Source organism: Lagenorhynchus albirostris, chromosome 4, assembly GCF_949774975.1.
Source record: "Lagenorhynchus albirostris chromosome 4, mLagAlb1.1, whole genome shotgun sequence".
NCBI classification, from domain to species: domain Eukaryota; kingdom Metazoa; phylum Chordata; class Mammalia; order Artiodactyla; family Delphinidae; genus Lagenorhynchus; species Lagenorhynchus albirostris.
In genome coordinates, this window is record NC_083098.1 from 109,056,688 (window position 1) to 109,064,602 (window position 7,915).

Below are 7,915 nucleotides of genomic sequence, written 5' to 3' on the forward strand. Positions count from 1 at the left end.
TCTGACATTAAGCTATTGATTGCTGAGGCATTCATTTCAGACATCCATCTTGAACAAACATATTGACAGCTGAATGACACATCTACTAGCAAAGCAACTAGAGAAGGAAAAAGGGGACACCCCCACCCGTGAGTTTTCCCTTTTAGAAAGCCCTGGGTAGCCTAGATACCTGACAACTTGAATGGATTTGCTTCTCCTTTACCATGCTCTAATTTCTGTTCTTCTGTTTTAAATTTTCCAATAAAAAGTGAACTTGCAAAATCCTAGGTAACCCACTCTCAGACCCTAATAAAGGCAGGGCCTCAAGTCTGTACTCCCTCCCACTTTCTCTGTGACATCACTGTGTGGCCTTCATGAATAATGTATACCCTCCACAACCTGTGAGTAATAAATTGTCTTGTTCAAAGTTCCCTGATGGTTTCTTGCTGAAGGGTGTTCTGCAATCATAATAAGAACCACAAGAGATCGTCAAGATACAACATTGACTCCAACCTGGGAAATGTCTGTGGGGCTCACCACAAGGAATATGGGCCCATGCAAGGGCCTCGGCCATTCCTAGCCAATGACGTCACTAACATAATAATGCTGCAACCCACAAATTTTGATGTTTTATTTATTTTTTCATTTAGTTTAAGATATTGTCACATACAAATAGCTTTATTTCTCATTATCCAATTTTTATACTTTTAATTTTTATTTTTATGTAATTGTCTTGGCTATACTCTCAGGTATGATGTTGAATACAAAGAGTAAGAATGGACATTCTTAACAGTCTCTGATCTTAAGACAAAACTATCCACTTTTTTGGCAGTTAGTATGATGTTATCTGTGGGTTTAAAAAAAAATTTCTTTTCTCAGGATGAGAACTTTTCCTACTATTCCTAGTTTCTTGAGTGTTTTTATTATGAAATCATGCTGGATTTTACCAAAAGGCTTTCCTATATCACTAGAGATGATCATGTATTTTTTTTTCTCTTATTCTAATTGATATGGTGTATTACATGAATTGATTTTCTGACGTTAAACAAACTTTGAATCCATGGGATAAATTTCACTTGGTTATGGTAAATATTTTTTGCAATATGCTTCTAGATTAAGTTTGCTAGTATTTTGTTAAAGATCTTTGTGTCTGTATTTATAAAAGATATTGTTCTATAGTTTTCTTTTTAATTATGTTTTTATCTTCTGCTGTTCTTACTGAGATTTAGTAGATTTCTTGAATTTTTAAAAATATTTTTGTGTGATCTTAGGATAATTTCCAGATATTTAAATAGTTTTTTTCCATATATATAATTTTTACTAGTTATGTTCTTTTCAATGGTGAGATCCTTATGCCAGAAGTCCATGGGAATAAAGTATTGGAGCCTATGTTCCTGAACCAATATGCTAAATAGCCCAGTTTTCTCTGGATGCATGATTGCTAACTTCAGACATAAGTGACTAACTGCTGTTAGGGAGTCTCAGACCAACAGTGCACATTAAAAGTATTTTTAGCCATGATGGCAGTAGAGAGTTGGACTTTTTTAAAACATAGAATTCACTGATCTCAATTATTTTTGAGGAGCTATGTTTCACTGGTGACAATCAAGCTGAATATTTGTTGAAAATTCAGACACATCCAAGTATGTCTAGAGTAGAACCATTTTACATGAAGGAAAAAAGAGGCTTACGTGAACAAATTTTACTAAAGGGAAAGGGTAATTCAACAAATATTACTGGGATCCTTTCCATGGGCCATGACTTTGTGATGTATTGTTCACACCAGGACAACTATTTTTTGGAATAAAATGTTTCATTATTTACTGCCAATTTTTAGAATGTTAGAAATAAAATAGGTGTCAGAAAGCACTAATTCCAATAATCTCATTTTAAAGATGAAAAAATGGAGGCTCAAACAAAAGATATAGCTTGCTCAAGACTGCAGAATTGATGAGAACGGTCCTGTGGGTGAATCATTACTCAAGACTGTGAGACCAGGGAAGACTTCCCAAAGATGGTGATAACCCATAACTTCCCACTCCCCTTAACCCTCCTGGGTTCCTCACTCTATCATCCTGCACTAACTGCTTGGCACAGTTAAAGTTATATTCAGTGCTCACATTTCATCTTCCCAAAACAAGAAGCTTATTAATGATCCATGTAAAGTATCTAACACAGTGAACATTGTAGGCTCTCAAATATGTTTCTTCTCTTGACTGTTTTGTACCATTTCTATTTTTTTGTGTCCTCCATATGATTGATTTTCTTTATTTTTTTTTTGTGGTACGCAGGCCTCTCACTGTTGTGGTCTCTCCCGTTGCAGTGCACAGGCTCCGGATGCGCAGGCTCAGCGGCCATGGCTCACGGGCCTAGCCGCTCCGCGGCATTTGGGATCCTCCCGGACTGGGGCACGAACCCGTGTCCCCTGCATCGGCAGGTGGACTCAACCACTGCGCCACCAGGGAAGCCCTGATAGATTTTCTGATTAGTGTTTTGTTTCAAAAATGAAGTCAGGCTAAATTAAATGGACACAAATAGAAATCTAGCTATACTCGCTGACCCTACCATATTGAGAACATCAGAGTAGGGCTAATTTCTGGAAATATTTGAGTACACTTTGCTTCACACAGTACTTCACATTTTCCAAGATGGGAAATATCAGAACTAATATAATTTCCTTAATAATTTAAGACCATGATACTTTTAGAGTCACCTCTCTCCTTTTCAAGTCATTAACTTGGTTTTCTTCTTCGTGGTCTTTAGCTCTACTGAAAAGCATTCAGCAGAAAGACACATCTGAAATAAGCTCAAGAGAAGGAGTGAAGAAGAACCTGCTGTCAGAGAAGGTTTTTGATATGACTTGGATATTTGGGACATTTGAAGGAAGTTGCCATAGTAGGAAATGACTGAGAGCAGGACAAAGCGAACCTGGTCTCATGGACATCTGCTGTTTTTGCCTCCCTGGGTCATATTCATCCTTATTCTGCTTTTCATCACTCTCTACTTCCTTATGTAGACTTCTCCTCCATCTCTCTAAGACAAAGTAGTTTAAATGGGCTCATTTTCCATAGAACTAAGCCCCAGGAGGGGTATGGGATTCCAGTCTGGGCAATAGGTATGTCTACCCCCTGGCCAAGAAAGAAAGAATGCTTAGCACAAACCATTACAGAAAGATTCAATTCCATAGCTTTTTCTGGAACTCTTGGGATAAAGAATCATGTTTTCTGTTGATATTGAACCTAGAAGGATACACTTTTAACAGTGTACATGGCTTCTTTTCTGCCACCATATTAGTCCATCAGAGCTGATAGTTGAAGAAGAACTAAGTTTTTTTAAATACACTGGATATGGTGATGTCTGACAGGAATTTTCATGTATGTGACCTATAATTTCCCATTTTTTCCTACACTACTTTGAACTAGTTTTCAGACACTTTCAAATGTGAGTGAGGTCTCATCCTGTGTCTGGGATCTCTCCAAAAAGGTCTCAGAAGCTGATGCTAGGAGAGTCAGGGCAAGCAGGTGGATTATGTGCTAAGCCTGGCAGCAGGTATATGGGAAAGGACCAGCAGATGAGATGGATAAGGGAGAGCTTCAGTGAGGGAGCCAGCAGAGAGATGTAATGTTGATTCTCCCTGTCCTCTAGCATAGTGCTTCAGTATTTATATGCACTCTTGCCTATATCACATAAAAGATCCTATCTACCACTGCGATAGCTATCAGCAGCCAAACTCTGTAGTCAATACTCAGAGAGGCTAGGATTTTTCCTTAGATCATGCAAGTAGGATATAGTACATGCAGGAGTCTAGCCCACATCTTTTTCCTACGTACTGATGCCATATTCATTATAACAGACTGTGAGTCTGAAGGCAAATAGAGATACTCCAAACCTCACAGGTGTAATCCTACAGAAAACATGATGGGCCCAGTGATGGATTTACACTGAAGGATTTTGGCAGATACCTAATCATTGAAACTGGGAAACAAAGTGAGAAATTGGGCATTAAAATATAGCAAGAAATTGCATTTTTAAAAGTTGTTGAATTACTAGGGACTCAGACTCAATATTTTTCAGAACGAAAATGTTCAAGATAAGGTAAAGTACCTTTACAGAACAAGCACTCAATAAATGGTAATGATTTTTCCTGTAGAGATAAACAAAGGAGAAATTAAAGGATTATCACACATAAAGTTTCAGAAGTAGAAAGCAATATGGTGTGTCTGGGGAATGACAAGTACTTTTGGTGTAATTAGGGTAAAGCACATGAGAAAGGATGTGATGAGTGATGACAAAATTTCAACTGAGGCCAGGATGTGAGGGTACATGGGAAACTTATTAAGAGAGATGCACTATGTTCTTGAGAAAAGTGAAAAGACATTAGAGTTAATTTTATATATATATATATATATATATATATATATATATAAAATTTTCTTTCTCATTCCTTCTCAAGTTTAACTCAGTGCTTATCCACATCAAATATAAATTGTGCTGCACACTAGGTCAAAACTCTCACTTTCTACCTGGTAAGAAATAGAGCTGGGTCATTAAATCTACTTGGACAGCTTTTCTTTTAATCATTTGCTTAATAAAAAGTGTTTTAGTCATTCACTAAAGGGAACAGTGGAAGTCTTTTTCTAACTTGGAGTCTATATGAGACCTTCTAGAGGAAATCTGTCACTTTTCATGGGAAAAGTTTGAAGTTAATTTTTCTACCCAGCTTAGTTCAGATCTGCTACTAATTTGCTGTGTGATCTTGGGAAAGTAATTTTCTTCTTCTGCACTAAAATCTCATTAAACCTAAAATAAAGGACTTGGATTCAAACTCACTTGAGATAAATGGTCTATTTTATGTATAATATCCTGAGGTCCATTGTAGTGAAGAGTAAATGGAATATTTGTTCTCAATGTGTAAGCCTTATGAGGGTGGGGAGTCACACAAACAACCCCCAAGGCCCCTGGATGTATAAGTTAGAACCACATAGACTCCTCTCTATGAAGCAGGCAACACCATGGTTGTGTGACTAAAACAACTGGCTTGTGATGACCCTAGACCATGGACTTTATTCATAGCTGATTCATAATGAAGACATGTTTTTCTTTAATTTTTGTTTGGTTGGTTGTTTTGTTGACTGATTAGTTATATTGTTCATGTGAATGAACACAGACTTTCTAGAACCAGGCTATTTGGCCAATGTCTCATGCTATATTGATTTACTTGTGCTGCTTTCCTTATTCTAAGTATGTAACCCTCAGCTGGATTAATATATCTATAGTGATATACCTAAATACAAATTGACTTATTAATGGGATGTATATTAAAAGAGGTTGATATGTCAAGGTCTTCAAGTCCAATGTTAGGGGCTAGTTGCCACTGCATATTTCCTGCCTACCCTCTTCAGGGCAAGGTCACCCTACAGAGCCTTTTGGTTTGGTGCAAAACTGGATGTGTGAGCTTTTCCACTGAAGTACCTGCAGTATGGAACAAGAATAGGCTAATCTAGTTTCTGTAGAAGACCCAAAACTCTTTTATGTAACATTTATTCCAATCATTTAGTTTATCTGATTGGTTTTTGACACTATATTTTAACATTTTATACAAATTGAGCCTTGCCATGTAGCTTAGACACAGGATACGTGTATAAGCACCTTTTTACATATGTTTCACTGTTTACATAAGATTGCATGCATAGCATATTTACAGATCTACTTAGGAACTGTTTTTCAGAATTTGTATTATCAGTCCACTATCAACCTTTTCCTTGCTATATGAGCTGAATTGTGTCCTCCCAAATTTAAATGTTGAGGTCCTAATCGCCAGTATCTCAAAATGTGCCTGTGTTTGGAATAGAACCTTTAAAGAGGTAATTGAAACAAAATGAGTTCATAGGATAGACCCTAATCCAATGTGACTGGTGCCCTTATAAAAAGAGAAGATTGGCACACAGATATGTACAGAGGATAGATCATGTGAAGACACAGGGAGAAGGAGGCCATCTGCAAGGAAAGGAAAGAGACCTCAGAAGAAACTGAACGTGCTGACATCTTGATCATGGATGTCTATAAAACTGGGAAAAGGTGAATTTCTGTAGTTTGTCCCCCCATTATGTGATATTTTGTTATGTCAGTCTGAGCAAAAATAATATACCTACACAAATGGGTTGCACAGAAACCAATCTTGCAGGAGTACACCAGTATTTATGAAACCCAGGTATAACCAAAGTCACATGAAGCCCTGTTCCTGCAGAGTACATATTCAGAGAAACATCTGTCACAAAAGCAAACGAGAGAGAGAGAGAGAGAGAGAGAGAGAGAGAGAGAGAGAGAGAGAAGAAGAAGAAGAGGAGGAGGAGGGGGGAGAGAGGGAGGGGGAGGAGAAGAAGAAAAAGGAGGAAGTGGAGAAGGGGGAGGAAGAAGGGGAGGGGGAGGGGCATGGGAAGAGGAAAAAGAAGGAAGAGGAGGAGAATTATTTTTTTTTCATTTTTGTTTTTTTGAGGATAAATATGTAGGTTTGTTTGGTTTTTAAGAAGCAACCTGCCTTGATGCATTTTATTAATGATCACAGGCATACTGTATTCAAAAAAAAACTTTTATCAGTTTCCTGTAATAAATCTTTTCTGTCCTCTTTTGAATAATTTGTTTCTTTTTTATAGTGCCCATTCCATTCTTGTTTTTGCTTGATTTTCTCTTGCTCTTCTGTGCACCCTGGACCCATGTTTGCAAACATGCCAGGGCCAACAATACAACTGCTTGTAACCCCAGTGACCATAAATCCCGTTCTGCCAACTCAGGTCAATTTACTCCTGTTTCACTGCATCCTGTCCTGTGTAGAATTGGTCTTAGGTTTTTAGTTTTAATAAGGTATTAGTATTAATATTTGCATGGAAGTAAACCTGAGTCTGTTTCATAAATACTCACTTTGTATTTTTAACTTATGTCACAGTCTCCTCCAAATGCATGTGAGATGCATGTAGGATGAAGGCAGTTCTTACTCAGTTAAACAAATGACAACTCATTCTCCTTTTCTTAACCTTTCCAGATGAGGCAAAATTAACACCCCCCTTTCAAGGAAAGTTTGCGGGGTGCTTGGTGACTTGGCTAGTGACAGTTCTCACTCCTTGTTTAAGCAGGTAGGAGTAGTATTCAAGATGAGTACTTTTGCTACCACTTGGAGTATCAGGAAATGTTGACTGCCTTGACCTTCACTGTGGTCTAAGCATAAAGTTGTCAGGCCACCATCCCGTTGATCCTATAGCAAATGGGTACACCTATAATTTACCTGTATGTGAAATAAGTACAGAAAATAAAGGTTGAGAATTCCTGTCCTAGAGTATATAGACCATGTTTTGAATGTTCTTGCTACACTGGTTTGTTCCTTTATTATATGATATAAATCTAACAATGTTAGTCCATTAATGAATTAATTGGTAGTACTTCTTTTGCATTTTCAATAAGCTGCTTTGGCAGCACTGAGTGGAAAAATTAAAGTCCACTTGTAATAAAAAAATAATTTCTTAATTACTATTTCTCTAAAAAGTTGACAATGAACCAATAATCTGTTCAACATGCTTACCAAAAATGACCACCATACAGCCATGGTGCATTTCTGTTCACGTAAAAGCTGGAAGGTATGTCAGCATCAACTTCAAAGAATAGTTTTTCTTTTATGAAAACTTCATTCTAAGGCTTCAAATAAAAAACTCAGTTAACTCTATTTTTATGGGTTTTGTCTATATCACAGAATCCAGTGAAGTTTTTGAAATACTTTTTTTGCTTAATATCAAGCATTTGACAATTTTGTAAATGCCATTGTAAATTCAATTAAAAATTCAATGCTGAAAGTGGCAGTATTTATTTTCATGGTGATAATATAAATTTCGGTAGGACACCACATCATAGAAGAACAATATGGTTGCTGAATCCATACACCTGTGAA

The 7,915-nt window shown here is 37.1% G+C and overlaps 1 long non-coding RNA gene across 1 annotated transcript in view; it reads right to left on the reverse strand.

Moving 5' to 3' along the window:
- Positions 1 to 7,667, reverse strand: part of LOC132519424 (uncharacterized) — a 48,505-nt gene extending 40,838 nt beyond the window's left edge. The window contains exon 1 of the long non-coding RNA XR_009540163.1: positions 7,553 to 7,667. This is a non-coding gene — a long non-coding RNA (uncharacterized LOC132519424). The remainder of the gene's footprint in view (positions 1 to 7,552) is intronic.
- Positions 7,668 to 7,915: the final 248 nt, after the last annotated feature.